Genomic DNA, 18,012 nt, shown 5'->3' with positions numbered 1-18,012 from the left:
GCTTATATATAGCTTCAGGGCAAAATGTCCCACTGTTGAATGCTGCTGAACACGAGGGCTACATGCTGTTGAGTTCACTGTATCCTCCTCTTTAATCTTTCATAAAAATGTTCAAGGAACACACCAGTGTTGTACATTTTTAATTCTGTTTACTCCACTTCAAGTACTTCAGGCTTCTCCATGTGTAGCTGATACTTGGTGTGTTGTGGTAGTGTGGCTGTTTTTGCTTTCAAGCTAATTAGCTAATATTACTTTACTACTACTACTTTGACTGTGGCCTACGGTAACTTGCCAGGTTGGCTAAAAAATGGTAGATGTCTCAAGAAGTATAAACTCTACAATGCTCAAACTTGGTGGACCTCCAATTCCATTGCTACACTAAAAAATGGCAGCAATAACACCACCAAGTGATGAAAAATGAGTTAAACTTTGACTGATGTTTTGGTCAATGTCTTGGCAGCCATGAGTGTCAGAAGAAAGCTTCTTGTCAATACAATTGTTGAAGAGGCCATGCCCACTTCCATCATAAATAAATTGTACAACCACGACTGGACAATGATGACCATTGTCTGTACTGCCATTTGAGATATTATGTATCGTTCCATGATTCACTAACAAACATTCATTGGTGTGGTCAAATAAATGCAAAGTGTTGCAATTCTTGAATGCTTCACCCAAATGGAAATTTGGCTCTACACTCGACTGATACTACAAACAGCAATGCTAAGGTTCTTGCAGCTTTGGCCACTAAGGGGCGCAATTGTAAATCAACAAAAAGGCCAATCAAATCATTACTATTGACACATATTAATGGCTACATACTGTACATGGTTCTGCTTTTAAAATCCCAAATGGGACTTTGTAGCATTAGCTTGTTAACAGCTTGTGGCTGTTAGAACTAATGAGGTATTCTGTTTCAAATAAAGACTGCATAAAAATCACAAATATGCTAAAAACTGTAAAGGCTTCAGACATAAAGCTTGGCAAACAGCTAAGCCATTATGAAATCCTCTACATAGCCAAAAAACCCTCGACAGTGCCACTGTGTGGCCAGTGACGATGTTGTAAGTTTTATAGGCTTCTTCTATGTACATTAACATACAAAGGTGCTTCCAAATATCAATTTTTCAACAGATTAGTTTCATCAGCTGCATATGAACTGCGACACAAGAGTCTGTTGCTGTAGCAGCAAGCAAGTTGCTATAACTGCAAGCAAGATACAGGAGCTGCAAGCAAGATGTGACTGCTGAAAGCGGTCACATATTGCCTGGAGAAAATACAATCTTGGTAAATTCTTTAGATCCACGTGTTTCTGTTTGCAATCTGCATGTGGAAGTGTACTTGTAGCTTAGTAGGACCACAATAGGAGACAGCAGTTTGACAATCAACCATTACACTATGAAAGTTTCTGCATCCGATTCTCAGTCCCGTCAGTTGGAGCTACTTTGTTATGTCCTGCAGTATTTACAGTACTTCCTTGTGTGGGCCATGTATTTTCCTACTTCGGCCTGATTTGCTGCAAGATAAATCTGTGTGAGGGTGTTTTGCATTTTGCTGCATCATGTCCTATACAAAATAACTCCGAGACCAGTGTAGGCAGCTCTGCAACATGCTGTCATGCCTCATGCCATAATCTGCCCCAGTGCAGTGTGGGATTTATTGGCTCACACTCAGTCAGTTGAAGAGGCAGCAAGCAGCCGATTGTACTGTGAGATTTCATAACGAATCAGCCTTATCTTCACTGCTGTCAGACTTCATCATTGTTCTGAGCCTGTTACATCATTTGTAAGCTTGAGGTCAGCTTTTTCTCATGATATCAGCTGTACCTGAACGTCCCATGACTCAGAGCTTAGGAGATTTTTTTGATGGCTCAAGATGCCTCAGGTGAACCCAGATCTAAGAGTCTGAGTCACACTCTATGTACCTCTGTGCACAATCTACTTTACTTTTTGGCTGCACATATGAGAGCTTATAAGACAAAGCAATAGTACTGTTAAATCTGTCTCCATGAGTCATCACTGCGTTTCCCCTGCCTTCATTTCTGCAGGTCCATCAGGAGCCTTTCCTCTTCTGCACTCTGTATTTGCAGTGGAAAGAAGGCAACGCTCTGTGTTCCCAACAGTGCTGCGAGCTTAGCAAAGCTCCGAGCGAGGTTAAAACCATTTCAACTGTTAGCGAGAGTGCTGTCCTTCAAACAGGTTTTCCACAGTTGCATAGCAACAGAGATCGCCATGACCAGCGCTTCCCGCAGACAGCGGTTCAGTGTTACCAGCTACAAAGGAGCTCCCTGGTAGAGGCATGGGACAACCGCAACCCTGCATCCTGTTGCCTATAGCGGCGCGTGTACATAGACGACTACCACAGACGGCAGCGAGGATCCGTCATTCTTAGCACTTCCTAATAGGATGCTCCTAAGATAGTGTTGCCAGGCAACAAAGCCAATTCCAGCCAGCAAACACAGTACAGTTCTCACTAAAAGTGTATTCAGAACAGCAAAATTACATCAAAATAAGAGCACAAAACGAAAGAGGAAGATACTGAGCTACCTGGTAAGTGGTTACCATGGTGATTAGTACAGCAAACAACTTAGGGAAAGCACAGAGTGTTTTCTTTATAGGCTCATAGAGAACAACCACTTCTATGGCTTAGCAAAAAATATCTGTTACATAACACGTTGAGTTGTTGCTCCACCAATTATCAGTGTTTGAGATGCTGTAGTTCATCTGTCTCTGGAGTCTCACGCATTCCTGCTCTCTTACAATTTATAAATTCCCACTACAACCTTCCACTCTGTAGCCCTATTAGCTGATAAAAGGATGAATATTTATCAGTCCTGTACACCCACCAGAGCACAGGGGCATGAGCTGCATGCTCTTGTTCAGAGGAAGAAACATTTGTTTGAGTCCTTTACAATAAGTCATGTTCAGCAAAACAACTCAAACATGTGTCGGTCGCAATTTTGTGCTAGCAACAAGATGTTTCCAGGTCAAATTTAGCAAGATGGCACATATTTCTAGGCTTGCACAAAACCCTGTGTGAAAGAAGCTGCAAAGTTAGTAGCGAACAAAGTCAAAGATTAGCACGAGATTTGGCAAACTAGACGATGTGGTGAGAAGCTGCAAGGCAAGGTTAGTGAGAGGATGCTGTATACTAACGCTACAGTGTTCCACTGCAGTTTTATCATTGTCAGAATCAGGTTTACAACTATGACAACTCTTGATCTCAAAAGAAGCATTTAATGGTCAAACTGAGAAATACCTTTTAAAACCTCTTTCAAATAAATGAAGAATTTTCAGTGTCATTATTTTTTCTAATAATGAAAACTACAGCTCTAGACTGACCAGCTAGTTTTACCGATTTACCAGCAAAGTTTGTCTCTAAATAAGGTCTGGTTTGCCTTCCTCTCATGCTACCTCAGGCTTTGGTTGTAGTAAAAATACACTTACGATTTGTGGTGGTGGAGGGTGTGGGCATGGTGGTTGTTGGCAGCGTTGGCTCTGTGCAGGCGCTCTAGCCTCTCCTTCTCTTTCTCCACAAAGTTAGTGTTGGTGCCGGTGCTGGTGGAGGGCATTCGGGTCAGCCGGCTGTGGGCCCGTGGCTGATCCCTGGGTGGGATCGGAGGAGGGGGAGGTGGAGCCGGGGATGAGGAGGAAGAGACTGGAGCCGGGATTTGGGTCGGGATAGAGATGGAGGTCGGGATTGAGGACGGAGCAGGAACCGGAATAGCAGTTGTAGTGGTGCTGTTGTAGGAGTGGTGGGTTGAGGAGTGGTGGTGCTGGTGGTGGTGGCTGTGGTAGAGAGGGATGGAGGAGGGAGGCTGGGGAGGAGCTTGGCTGTTGTGGTGATGGTGATTCTTGGTAGAAATGGACGTTGTCTGAGCCGGTGGAGGTGGCGGAGGAGGAGGAGGGAGAGGAGGCTCGGGAGGAGGAGCAGGTGGAGGAGGAGGCTGTCGGTCCAAACGCAGGTCCTTATTCTCTTGGCTAAGCCGGTCAAGTTGGACCTCCAGCTCCTCGATTCTGCGCCGCTGGGTTTCCAGAAGCTTCTGCTGGCTCTCGATGATGTTGTTGAGTTCAAGAAGGTACTCCACAGCCCGGTTAGGGCTTTCTGGACTGCCCTGGCCTGGGCCTTGATTAGCTTCCATGGCTAGCTGTTCTGAGAGTGAACACACAGACTAATAGCCAGTGGACCTCAGGCTAAATGATCAGTGATGGTTCACTAATGCTAAAGTTTAACTTAAGGACCTAAACACTGTTGGCTGTCACAGTTGGTCAGATCCAGGTAGGACGCTGCCAGCTAGCACTGAGGCTAAATGCTAATTTCTGCACTAGAATGGAGCCAGCAGGCCAATGGCTAAAACTAGCTGACCGAACTAAACACTGAGGAGAAGCCTGAACACAATAGAGAACTGATTACTAGTATCTGAGAGCAGAGCTTCCTTACTACGTCTACAACCTAAAACCTACTGCCTAAAAACTACACCCCACAGCCCAAAGTTCTACACCTTAAAAACAAAAGTACCCTTCACCCTCCCCCCCACCAGAGGAAAGTGGGGGGGAGGAGTTCTTCTTCTTTGAGTTCTGATTCAAAGATCAAGATGGACCTCGTCCTTGCGTGCTCCAATCAGATGGTTTTATTGAGTCGTTGACCATTCCCTGGTTCACTCAGGGGATCCTGTTGGGCTTCGGACCCATGACAGTTAAAAACAGAACAAATATCTCAGAGCCAAACGTTCTCTTCGTCTCCCTCAACAGTCAGAACCGTGTGTTTATCTTCCTATCTGTCAGTGAATCTGTTGTATCCACTCCCTGCACTCCATGCAGCAAATCAGAACACTGGTTTCCAAGCAGCAAGTGTGGAGAGCATAGCTGAAAGAGGATTTATTTGTCCCTCCGTGTCAAAGATATTGCACATTATCACTGCTGACTGTCCAGCACACACGATGCAAGTGATATTTTTTTACTCAACATCCAATGCAAGTCTTGGCAACCAGTGTTGCAACAAGTAGATTAATCACTGGTTTCCCCAAAGAGCCTCATAATATATTCCTTGGGTCAGATGCCTTGTGGTAATTTTCCAAATCAAACAGTCTGGAAAAGAAAATTGCCTCAGCTCAGATCCTCTCGATCATCAAGATGTCCATGCTTGAAGAAATCAAGGCAACTCAAATCTCCACAAAATGAAGACCTCCGTCAAAAATCATCTTCTGACAAACATGGAAGAAGAAAGCATCACCTCTTCCTGGTCCATAGGATAGTGAGCAGGACTCAACCCACCATCCTGCGGTCGGTCTGTCACAGAAGGGGATGTGCAAAGGTTAAATGTCATGTCAGATCTCCTTCCTGGGTACAGCGAGGCATCTGGGATTTACCATCATTATTATCCCATTGGATAGCACTTCCAGATCCTGTCACATGAAAAAGAAGAGAAAAGTCAGTCATATTTCTTTCTAAACCACATTTAAAGACAACAACAGAACAAGAGTTGAACCAAAGTGCTGTGCAATTAAAATGACAAGTGACAGAAACAAAAGAAAACAAAACCACCATTAAAATATTGGAATAAAAGTTACAACATAAGAAAAGATGAAGTCTAAGAGTCAAGCTTGATTTGAATCAAATGTCAACAGGAAGAGGGGGGTCTTGAGCAGCAGCATTTGAAAATCTGATCATTTCTGGTATGAATACTGTTCCACAGATTTTTAGCAGCTGCTGCAAAGGCTCCGTCACCTCAAATTTTGCGCCTAGATCTTGGAACATCTGGTTCCTCAGTGCCCTAACAAGGAATGATGATACGGGAGTTCAGCTGAATAAGGTGGCGCTAAACCATTTAAAATCTAAAAAACAAGAAAATCATAAAATCAATCATGACGAACCAACTGTTAATGAAGGAAGGTCAAGTGAAGTGATCACACTTTCTTTTTGCTGTTAGAAAATGAGCAGCTTCATTGTTGTTTTTTGTTTTGTTGTACCCGCTTTATATACGGAGATGATCTGCTTTATGCTAACATGAAGAAATATAAAAGTCTAACCACGTGTCTACAAAGGCATCAATTCATTTTTCAAAGTATTTAAGAAAGAGATCGGCCATCACAAAGGCAAAAGTCTTAACTGAAATAGTTGGTTTTGACCACTGAGTTCAACTGTGTATCAAATTTTAAAGAGACATTAGCTTTAGTAGCTGTTTAAGGATCACTCAAGGTTTTTCACAAAAGATCAATTGAAGCCAAATGGCAAAGAGCACCTTTAAATCATCCAAATGGTCCCATTGACCAAACACAACTATCTCAGTCTTTATTAAGAGTCTTAGTCTTTCATTAAGAATAGCAACATTTCTCATTCAGCAGTTAAGTGAAGTTTAGTAAAAACTCTTAAAAGAGCTGTTCCAGTATTGTTACACTGTTTAAAAGCAGACTGAAACTTTTCGGAAAATGAAGAGTAAATGAGAAGCAGAGTCAACAGAACCATCACCCATGATACTGTCACTGTGTTGTTTCAGGAACAAACACCTGTTTCTTTTCCTTCTTTCATGTGTCTTTCTCTGTTCTTACTTTCATCTTCACCTCCTGTTTTTTGTTGTGTCTTTATCGTCGCCTTTTCCTTGCTCTCTTACTAATCCTCTTTTTGCTCATCTTCCATCTGTTGTTGTCTTTCTCTTATCTCTCTCTCTCTGTCTGCAGTTGTAATGAGTGTGAGGTCTCTCGGCCCATAAATACCAATGACATGCTCTGTCTCCGCCATCAGAGACAAGAAAAATCATCACACATCATCAGCCTCTCCTCCTACACTCTGTCACTTTCCCTCGTCTGTCTTCGTCCACCTTTTTTTCCTCCAGTCTTTGGCAGATCTTCCGCAAATCTCGACCAACTCCACTCAATGCAATGCTAAACATCTAAAGATATTTTGAAAAGATCCCTTAAAGCTTCAAAGTTTCGATAGATATCTCGTGAAGAAACTGTCAACAGTGAAGTCAGTGAATCGTTGACTGATTGTGTGACACTGTAGCCTGCTTCCAGACCTTTGAATCACCAAACACAACCTAGATTTAGTATGATGTTGTGCTGATGCCCGTGTCAGCCAGTTAGAGATCAATACGAGCTTAGTAGGTGGAATTACAAGGTCAACACAGTACAAAAAAGTCATTTTAAGAGTTGAAGAAGCAAATATCTTGGATAGTAGAGTCCAGATTGACCGGTTGATTTGGTTGGTTGCTCTCATCCAATAGAATTGTAATTGGTTGGAAAACTGCTGGTGTTACTTTTATAAGGGGAAAAGTAATACATCAGTCGCCTTCAAGGATTAATCCATTCTTTTGGGTGGTAGGAGAAAAAGACTACCTGTGAACACCCTCACATTTTTACAACTTTAAACTATGCAAATCTAAAGTAAACTGCTAAGTCTAAGTGTTTCACTGACGTAGTCAGAGTCGGCTTCACGCTAACTAATACCATGGTGTCTCACTTGCTAGCCATTTAACAAAAGGACAACAGTAAACCCTCGGAACCCCAAAAAGTTTCTTGGTCCTGCTGTCACTTCAGCGATATGTTTTAAGTTAACATGCATTTCAAACAGACAGATAATATGTCACCCGATAAACTACTGAAAAAAAGTCAAATTGTAAAATTACATGCTATTCTCCTTTCACCTAACATGACTTGAGAGTAATGAAGTTCTTCACACTGCAAAAGATTTACACATTTATCACCAGCTGCCATTAGGAGTCAGTAATGTGCAAAGTTGATGCTTTAGAAGAAGTTTCAGCCATCGTACCACATGTACACACACACACACAAACAGTCACACACTGACACACACTCATGCCTTCTGGACTCTATTGCAAAGCAGTCAAACAGTTTCAGCTTTTATATCTCCTCCCATTAAGCACATTCAATTATTCATGACTCACTAACTGACCACCATTCCTCTCTGCCTCTCTCTCTCCAGCTGTCCCTCTCAGGGTCTCTTGCCCTCTCTCTCTGCAGATTGTTGCTTCATGCCAGAGTTGTCAGTTCCAAACATAGCGTATATGAAGCCAGGCAGGAAAGAGGCGGTGAGCAAGTGTTTCGTCTGATTTTCGCAGACCGAGTAGCTTTTGATTTGTTCTTTGCATGGACACTTCACTGCCAGCAGTCATCATACTTGAGAATTGCGCCTCCCCAAATGCTCTTGGGACAATCGAAGGGGGATTCGGAGGGAGCAACGTGAGGCATAAGCTTCAATCTGCATCACAATTTGTACTCCTTCTGAGTCATTCAGATCTAAACATGCAGACATGATACAAGTGCTTTAGGATTCAGCGTGACTTACACTCCCTGGGGACATTGTCAACTCTACAACTCTGAAATCCTTCCCAAACGTCAACAAATCCACTTTGAAAGATAGACACTCATAAGAACTCCGGAATTTGTCAGGTTTTCTTCAAAGCAATAAAATGTGATAGTTCTCAGGAAATCCTATAGTACATTGCAAACAGAAGCTGCTACTAGACTATTTGGCACCCTGTTAATGATGCCAACTGACTCCGAGGCGATGCACATCTGGCTGTTCAGCTGCTAGACCCAGCTAGTCTCTAAGTGTGTCTGTCCGACGGTTTGCTACTACTGGTAGCGGGGCGGCATCGCTCAGTGAGTAGTGTGGCCGTCTTGTAACTGGAAGGTTGCCGGTTTGATCCTCGGCCCGTCGAGCTCACGTCGAGGAGCAAGACACCGAACCCCTAATTGCTCCTGGTGGGTCGTGGTTAGCGCCTTGCATGGCAGCTTCTGCCATCAGTGCGTGAATGTGACGTATCCTTTAAAGCGCTTTGGATAAAAGCGTGATATAAATACAACTTTTTACCATTTGGTAGCGTACAGAGGCTTTATCAGAGCATCTTTGATGATTAGTTGCCTGTGGAGAGGCTGATGGGAGATTGAGAGACCAAATAGCTCATGTTTTTTGTTATTCACAGCTCCTTACCAAAAGACATTTTCCATCTACTGTTAAACATACTGTGGTCAATCCATTTCTATAAAAATCTAACTTTCATACTTTTATTCGCTACAACTTTAGATCAATTTTTAAACTTGCATTTTTTTTAGTAAAAGCTTTACAAAAAGCAGTTTCTACTAGGGCTGGACCTGAATATCCCGAAAATCCGAATATTCGTTCACTACGGCACTATCCGGATATTAATTTTGGTATCCGAATATTCGCCCCCCCCCCGCCTTCGAACATCACCGGGCGGAAAGAGTATGCAGCGTTACTGTCTTCCCTCCGCCTTCGGCCCACATCGGCGCATATCGGCTCATCTCGTCGTGTGATCACATAAACATATACACATATGTCTATAACATATACACATATGTCTATGTGATCACCCCCTCCTCCCCCCAGACGAAAATATTCGGAACTCGTCTCTTCCCTGCGCTCATTCCGCCGTGTTCTTCGGCTCATCTCGGCTCCTCCATTCGTGTTTGTAAACACCACCCGAATGGCCGGGTGGCTGCCGACTCTGAAGCCACGCTTCACTTCGTTGCATAAACACAAGACAAGATGCTGAAGACCGGTGTTTGGGAATTTTTCAGTTTAATTAAAGACTAAACGAAGGCAAAATGTGTACCCGGGAGACCAGACGAACAGATCCGAATATTCGGGCAGTCTCCGCCGCCGCTGCGTCGCGCAAACCAGACGAACGGATCCGAATATTTGAACCGTCTCCGCCGTCTCCACCCTGTCATTTCAATGGTACTGCGTTTCCATTTCAGTAAGACTTGCCTCGAACATTTTTCGACCACTTGGAGGCACTTGCATTTATTTTTTAATGAAACCACTATTTTGAAAATTGTTGGTGAATTTTCACGCTCAAAATCTTCATGATCATTTAAGCCTCTGAACACAAAAAACTCTCAGATGAGTCAGAAACAAATGCTTCTTCTTTAAAGTCAAAATTGTACTATTTACAGTTACAGAAGTTGTAAAAACAGAAACAATTCTTGGATTTCCAAATTTTTGACGGTCCTTCATCTAAGTGTGAATTGTATAATTACTCCGCCAAAGAATGCGGCAGAGTTATGTGACGATCGGCATATATTTGTCTGTCTGTGTCTTTGCCGGCTAGCAACATTCCTCAAATACAGACAAACGGATTTGGATGAAATTTTCAGGAAAGGTCAGAAATGACACAAGGACCAAGTGATTAGATTTTGGCAGTGATGTGGCTTATAGTGTGGATCCACTGACTTGTTAAAGATTTATGAATCATTGCAAGATAGCGTCACGGCGTCACTGTAACTATGACAACAAGTGAACACTATGTCAGCTGCCTGCTGACAATCACATGACTGCAATCCAACGACAAATCCTCCACTGCGAACTTATCGGGACTTATCCATCAGAAATCATACAATGACTGAGCAGCCTTGCCAGAATACTGCGCTCTGAGTGCTTTTATTGTTTAGATCTGTCATAAAATTTAACCAATTCATCAAAGTGACTACATTCTACATGTTGAGTCTCGGAATTTGTCAAAAATGAATTATTTGCACGACATCCTGCAAAAAACTTCTGCACTCTTCAGTACATCTGGGACTCCAACCAACAGTCACTGAGTTTTCTGGGTAAAATGAGAAAGTATTGGCGATAAAAGTTGAAATAAATTATACATGATAATGGAGGTAGCTTGGCTCAGAAACAGTATACAAAACACGCTGTCAACAAGTTCTTAGATTAGATGTGCAGCATTCTATGAAAAACATCAAATTTTTGGATGTTGTAAAAATGTAAAAAGTAAACTATCCATAGTATGTAGAGCCACTGTTTTCTTTTTGCAGTACTGGCAATACCTTTGCGCAACATCAAAACCAAAAAAATAATTAGACATGTTTATTTGAGGATTTTTTCAATTTCGTAAAATCAACTTGTTTTTCTTAGTTTTAGAATTCATGGCATTGTGACAGTATCATACTGCAAAGAAGACACGTCTGAGTCCTCTCCACTTCTAGCCATGGAGGTGCTGTTTCCACAGAGGTGCAGGACTTTCTGTTGCAGTGAAAAATGAGCCCACTGGGAATAAAAATGTGACATGAGCAGAGAAACTGCTTGGGGTTCAGGCGGTTAATATGTGCTCCTTCCATGAGAAAAATGCCCTCAAAGAAAGTAGACATTTACTGGCAGACATAATTACATTTTACAAGTTTTAAATTTTAAGCTGAAATAAATCTCTCTGTGCACACGCAATGAGTGTTTTTTTCCTAGTCTTTTATACAATTTCGATCTCATTTAACAGTAGCAGGACTGTTTTAATTGGCCAATTTTCCAGTCATGTTATCTGCCATCCGCACACGCACACACACACACACACACACACACACACACACACACACACACACACACACACACACACACACACACACACACACACACACACACACACACACACACACACACACACACACACACACACACACACACACACAGTGGTTCATACAACCCACACACAGCAGTTCACACAGCCTCCTTCCACTTGCACACACACACACATCACATGCATGCGGTTAACACAGGCTGCACATGCACATATAGTACACACTCATCATTGTGGCCTATATAGCAAACAGTTATAGGACACACATATAAGCACACACACACACACACACACACACTCATGCAGGCAGATACGATGCAGCATCCAGAAAGAAAAAAATAAATAAATAAAAAGCAGGCAGCGGAGTCTCACAGATTTCAGCCGCTTCTGCAGAGGTGATGAAGGGATGAAGGTGGAGGAGGAAGAGGAGGGGTAGGAGGAGGAAGGAGGATTATCGATCCAAGCTCATCCCTCTCTCCCCTCCTCCGCCACCGCTGCTGCTGCTGCTGCTGCTGTCACCATTATCTCCCTCAAAAAAAAACTACTCTCTTCTTCTTCTTGATCAGATCATGATCAATTCAATCCCTCTTTCTTTTCTCTCTTCAAGTACGCTTCTGCTCGCCCCTCTACTGCTGCAGGCCTCTCCTCCTCCTCTTCTTCCTCTTTTTCTTCTTGCTGCCGAGTCAATCTCTTTCTAATTATCATTCCTCTGCGTCTGACAGCTCGGCGATCCGCTGCTGCGGCGCTGATGATCCCCCTTCTCCGTCTGCCCGAGAGCGGACGGCGCTTTGGTTATTATCACTGCTGAAATATGAGGTGTTTTTTTTTTCCCCTCCTCCGCTATGTTGCCGTAGAAAGAGGAGGAGGAAGGAGGGAGGGAGGGAGGGAGGGAGGGAGGAGGTGTCGAGTCCAGACAGGCTGCCTGGATGGAGGGATGGATATATGGATGAAGGAGGAAGAAACAGTGGAGAGAAGAGGGGAAAAGGAGGGAGGAAGTGTGTGTCTGTTGCAGAGAGGGGAAACGTGCACCGTCAAACATCGGCAAAACACATCACCGGCAAGCGCATGTTTACTGCACAACCAGCAACAGCACATTTATGTCACACAGGCTGAATGGAGGACTATAGATTCTGGATATTTTAAGGACAGTGTTGGGATAATGTGGTCCATAAACTCAATTCAAAAAGGTTGAAAATTGTGAGATATTTCACACGGACGGAATACTGCCTGAGCCAACCCCTGGGCAAAAACTTTTCCTGTTGTGGTAAATTATTGATGTTGTTCATTACAGATTAATCTGGCAATTATTTTCTTCAACTATCAGTTAATTGTTAGTCTCTAAAATGCTGAAAGAAAACGAAAAACAGAAAATGGCAGCCACAATTTCATCAAAGCTGCAATAACAGTTGTTTTTTTTGGGCCACTAAAGGACAGTGGAACAGGTTGTGAACACAACACTGACATACCATCACCTTGTGGTGATATAAAACTCTAAACCTGTTGCAATCATGTTAATGATAAATGTAAGTTTAATATTTACTGTCTTTGAGCTCAGTTTTTTGTCTCCACCACCACCTCCACTGAGATGGAAAAATTAGTTGTTTTTTTAAAAAAAAGATACAGATTAATTAAAAAAAACCATGAATATCTAATCCAATAAATGGTCGGACAGAAAACTGGTTAACCCCTATATTTTCCACAAGTACAACGCAACATCTTCACAACTCTGTGGTGGGAAATGAATGATTATGTTCACTACTACTACTGTAAAAGATGACGTAGTTTTCAGATCTGAAAAGTGAAGTCAGTGTAGGAGAGATTTAAATCTGCACTGTTTCTAATTGCCAGCAGGGGTTGACTCCTCAGGTTGCAAAAACAATCTGACAGTATAGACATCTATGAGAAAGTGGCCGTTCTTCTCACTTGGTCTTTTACCAAAGTAAACATTCTCCTCACAAGTTGATGGTCTCACTTGGGAGTTTCAAGTTTCTTTCATCACAGTCATTTTCTAATTTATGGTCCCATTATAATAATATATACACGACCATTCAAAAGTTTGGGGTCAATCAGGCAATTTCATGTTTTCCATGAAAACTCATACTTTTATTCATGTGCTAACATAACTGCACAAGGGTTTTCTAATCACCAATTAGCCTTTCAACACCATTAGCTAACACAATGTAGCATTAGAACACAGGAGTGATGGTTGCTGGAAATGTTCCTCTGCACTCCTATGGAGATATTCCATTAAAAATCAGCAGTTTACAGCTAGAATAATCATTTACCACATTAACAATGTCTAGACTGAATTTCTGATTAATTTAATGTTATCTTTATTGAAAAAAGCGACTTTTCTTTCAAAAATTTTGGACATTTCTAAGTGACCAGCCAAACTTCTGAACGTTAACGTATATCCTGCTGTTACAATGTAACAGTATTAATCATCTGCAACCATGTCGGTGTCAAAGTGATAAATGTGAGCCAATATTCACCTTCTTCTAGCTCTGCTTCTGATCTCCACTGGGAAAACATCTGGCTATTCAGCTGATAAATCTATGGTCACCACTCTGTGATTTTAAACAATGTTTGGCGAAACAAGACAATCTGATTGACTAGTCATTAAGCAAAAACCTGCTGTCAGCACTGACGGTGAAGACAAGTATGAAAATAAATAGAAATATAAGCAGCAAAAAAATTTCAATTGTATATATATATAAAATGAGCATTTTGTCCAGTAACAACCTGTGGCAATTTATATAAATAAAGCTGTACATAGTGTTCATAAAATAATTACCCAAAGAGGATCAATTCTATTTTCTTCTTTTTATGGCATTATAACTTTGACATATGCCACAAAAGGCATTTCTGATTTCTCTCTTCTTCTAGCCATTGCTAGCTTTACATCACAGTGAAAAACAAGAGGCAAAAAACGCTAAGAAACTACTTCATAAAATGCCTGCAAATGGCAAAGAACTGTGTCAAAAATGTATAATATATTCAAATTGACTGAATTCTTGTTCCCAGCAGATGACTCCATGACTATAACTCAGTAGTGGCATGTAGATGTGTTTACGTCAACGCTCTAAAATGTGAAGTTTGGTCTACATTTGAAAACGTAGATTTGAGTTACCCAAACTTCTGTTTTCATCGTAAACCCCTGACACTCACCACATCGTCCAGGCAACAGCATTCAGAGAAAAGTCAGAGTTTTGATCGCTTTGCATCAAAAAGGAATTTGAAAGTGCTGTGATCTTTTCTTTTGGAGGACTCTGTCAAAGTACAAGGGTTGCAAATGACAAGGATAGCGCCAAAATGGCACAGCAAGTTCAAAATGATTGATTTTCTGTTGGCTCCAAGAGGCTTTTTCATACATCTGGACAAAATACATGTACGTGTCCATTTTTGTCAATATGGGTGGAAGATAATGAGCGAGTTGTAATGCCAAAGTTTGTCTAATTCATGCCACAGAAACATAAAAAAATACATTTTGATCACCTGTGAGGCCAGTTTTCATGAGTTTGCGAGCACTTTTAGCACCTCAAAAATGCCAGTCATTTGGAATTATAACAATAAGAATAATAGGCTACAGAAAAGAGAAAGTACACCTAAGATTTTGCTAAGAATATTATATAATATTCTGGGCAGATAACTGACAATCCAACCTAGTACCTCGTTCATAAGAGATCAAACTACTTCAAGCTGTGTTTCATCAAACTACTGATTACTTATTTAATCACAGTTTTATTCGGGGATTTGTACCATGTGTGCAACTAGACAGGGACACGAGCAAGACTAAATCTGCTTTGGTGGATTTAGCTCAAATTCCCAACAGATGTGCATTTAATTAGATGATCATAAACCACTCGATTCTCTGTAGGAGTTGCAGCGCTGACGGAGACACCGTAAAACATCCAAGAGTCTTCACGTACGTGAATCACAGGAGATTTACGACATGAAATTCATGCACGGACTGCATTTAGGACTATAAATCTTACAGCCGTGTGATATGGTGGCCGTATGTCAACCCTAAACACAGGAAGCCACACGAAAAGAGACGTCACAGGAACAGAAGTCGACAGCAGAATTATGAAAATTGCAGATGGTTTTGTTAAATACTGTAGGTAGTGGAGGTTCTACTGAGCTGACACTGGACAGTAACAACAATAATCCAAATGTGGGATGGTACAATGATCAATTGTGATCCGGGATGCAAACGGCGTCACAGAGCATTTAAAGGAGGAAATACCTTAAGCCGATCTAAGTACCTTACTCGTCTGTTAGTGGCTCTTTGTCTCTGTTCATTTTGGTCTCTTTGTGTTCACTTTGTGTCTCTTTTTGTGTCTTTTTTTGATCCTTTACAGTTGCTCTGAGTTTGCTTCGTCCCTTCTGTGTGGTCATTTTGCATCTTTTTGCACACATTTTGTATCTCTTTGTAGTTATATTGCATATTTTCCTGATCATTTAAAGTCTTTCTGAGGTTGCGCGGTCTGTTTGTTGTGGTTGTTTGTCATCTTTGTGATCATTTTGTGTCTCTGTGTGGAAATTAAAGGTTCTGTGTAGTTGTTTGATTGTTGTTTTGTAGGTATGCAGTTGTTTTGTGTATTTTTTGTGGTTGTGTCTTGTATGTTTTGATTCACTTTGTAATTTTTTAGCATTACATTTTGGTTGTTCAGTCGAATTTTGTGGGTAGTTGTGTGTTTGCAATTGTTTTTTTTCTGTTTTTGTGGCTTTCTGTTTTTACATTTGTTTCAGATTATTTACGGTCATTTTGTCTTTCTCTATAGCGGTTCTATGTTTCTGTGGTTAGACTTCTTGTTCATTTGGTCTGATTATGTGGGTCATTTTGTATTTGCAGTGATTTTGTCTGTCTATGTGTAGCTTTTTGGGGTTGTTTGCGTCTCTTCGAGGTTATCTGGTGTCTTTGAGAGTTTGTGTGCTCTTCTTGTCACTTTGTAGCTGTTTTGTGATTGTCTTGCGTGGTCCTTTAGTGCTCATTTAGTCTCCTTCTTTTTCTTCTCATTTGTTTTAAATTCAAACTACCTTTCACTTGTTTGGTCTCTTCTGAAGATTTTTTTTTGTCCGTTTGTCGCCATTTTGTCTTTTCTGTAGTCATTCTGTCTGTCTTTGTAGCCGACCTGTAAGTCTTTGTGGTCATTTTGTGTCTCTTTGTAATCATGTTATGTCACTTTGTAGTCACTGAAAGTGTTTTTGAGCTACTTTTGGTATCTTTCTGTTGGCTTTTTGTAGCTAACTGTCTTTGTAGCTGTTTTCTGTGTATTTGTGGACATTTTACATCTCTTTATAGTTGTTTCTGTGCCTCTGTTTCTCATTTTGTCTATTTGTAGTTCTTTAAGGTGTCTTCTTTGGAGTTCATTGTGTAGATTTTTGTTTTTTTAAACCATTTCGCCCTTTCTTTTTTGTCATTTTGCCTGTCTTTGTCACTGTTCTGTGTCTTTATGGTTATTTTGTGTCTCTTTGTGGCCATTCAAAGTCTGTTTGAGGTTGAAGGTTCTCGTTTGCAGTCATTTTGCGTCATTTTGTGTTCAACTAGTCTAATTTTCCAGTTGCTCTAGGTGCATTAAGTAATCCTGTCATGCACACAAGTAGCCTCACATTTAATAAAATGGAGAGAGGCGACTGTTAAAACATTATATAACACAACATAGCGACACTTTGGGATACAAAAAATGCCTCAATCAGTGGCCTAATTAGAGCATCTGGGATGTTATATTGATTGTGAGATACATTACAGAGGCTGTGCACTGTGTGGGGTTAACTCTGTGCTTATTGAATTATCTATAACAGTAGATCACACACACATTTACCATAAAGACAGACTGAACACTTAAGGCTCCATTCAGATCGCATAGGGGCTGCATTAGGCCTGCACCTATCAAACCACAATATGGAAATAATACGGAGGATCAATTCATGGCTGCTAATCAATAACTCCGCTGCTGATGATCACGCGTGAAGCTTCAGGAAGGCGATGAGAATATTTTCGGTTTCGCTCTGTCCGCACTATGTGACAGGAAAACCAATTAACCGTATGCGCTAATTAACGATGCCTGCACGAGCTTCTCTGACGTGAAAACAGCGCCGCGGAAAAAAAGGAAAAGGAAAAAAAAAATCGGTATGAGCGTCCATCACCGCCGGTAAACACACCGTCAAGCATCAGATCCGCGGGAGGCTTCGATCATAGCTCACCTCTGGCTGCAGCTCGTCCTCCGTCCTCTGCCGTGGAGCCTCAGTAATCCCCATCACACTCTCACTGTCACCCAGAGCCGCTGCTGGGAGCCGTGGACGCTCCGAGATCCTCGAACTATGACGAGATGCTCCACTCCATCTGGGGAAGCTGCTCCTTTTCCACTGCTTTCCCTCTGTGTAAACTAGAACAGAGAATATCAGAAACATTCAGTGAAATTTTTCCTCTTACTAAGAGTCACGTGAGAATATTTGATGTGCGTAACGGATTTGGATGTAATTCTCAGGGAAGGCTGGAAGTGACACAAGGGCCAAGTGATTAGATTTTGGCATTGATGTGTCTTATAGTCTGGATTCACAGATTTGTGAAAGATTTCTGTATCATTGCAAGATAGTCGTACAGAGTCACTGTAACTATGACAACAAATGAACACTAAATCAGCTGTCTGCTGATCACACAAGTTACAGACC

The 18,012-nt window shown here is 41.6% G+C and overlaps 1 pseudogene; it reads right to left on the bottom strand.

Annotated features, from left to right (window-relative positions):
- Nucleotides 1-17,686, bottom strand: part of LOC110952971 (IQ motif and SEC7 domain-containing protein 2-like) — a 204,704-nt pseudogene extending 187,018 nt beyond the window's left edge.
- Nucleotides 17,687-18,012: the final 326 nt, after the last annotated feature.

The sequence above is a fragment of the Acanthochromis polyacanthus genome, chromosome 6, assembly GCF_021347895.1.
Source record: "Acanthochromis polyacanthus isolate Apoly-LR-REF ecotype Palm Island chromosome 6, KAUST_Apoly_ChrSc, whole genome shotgun sequence".
Taxonomy (NCBI): domain Eukaryota; kingdom Metazoa; phylum Chordata; class Actinopteri; family Pomacentridae; genus Acanthochromis; species Acanthochromis polyacanthus.
This window is presented reverse-complemented; position numbering and strand designations above follow the sequence as displayed.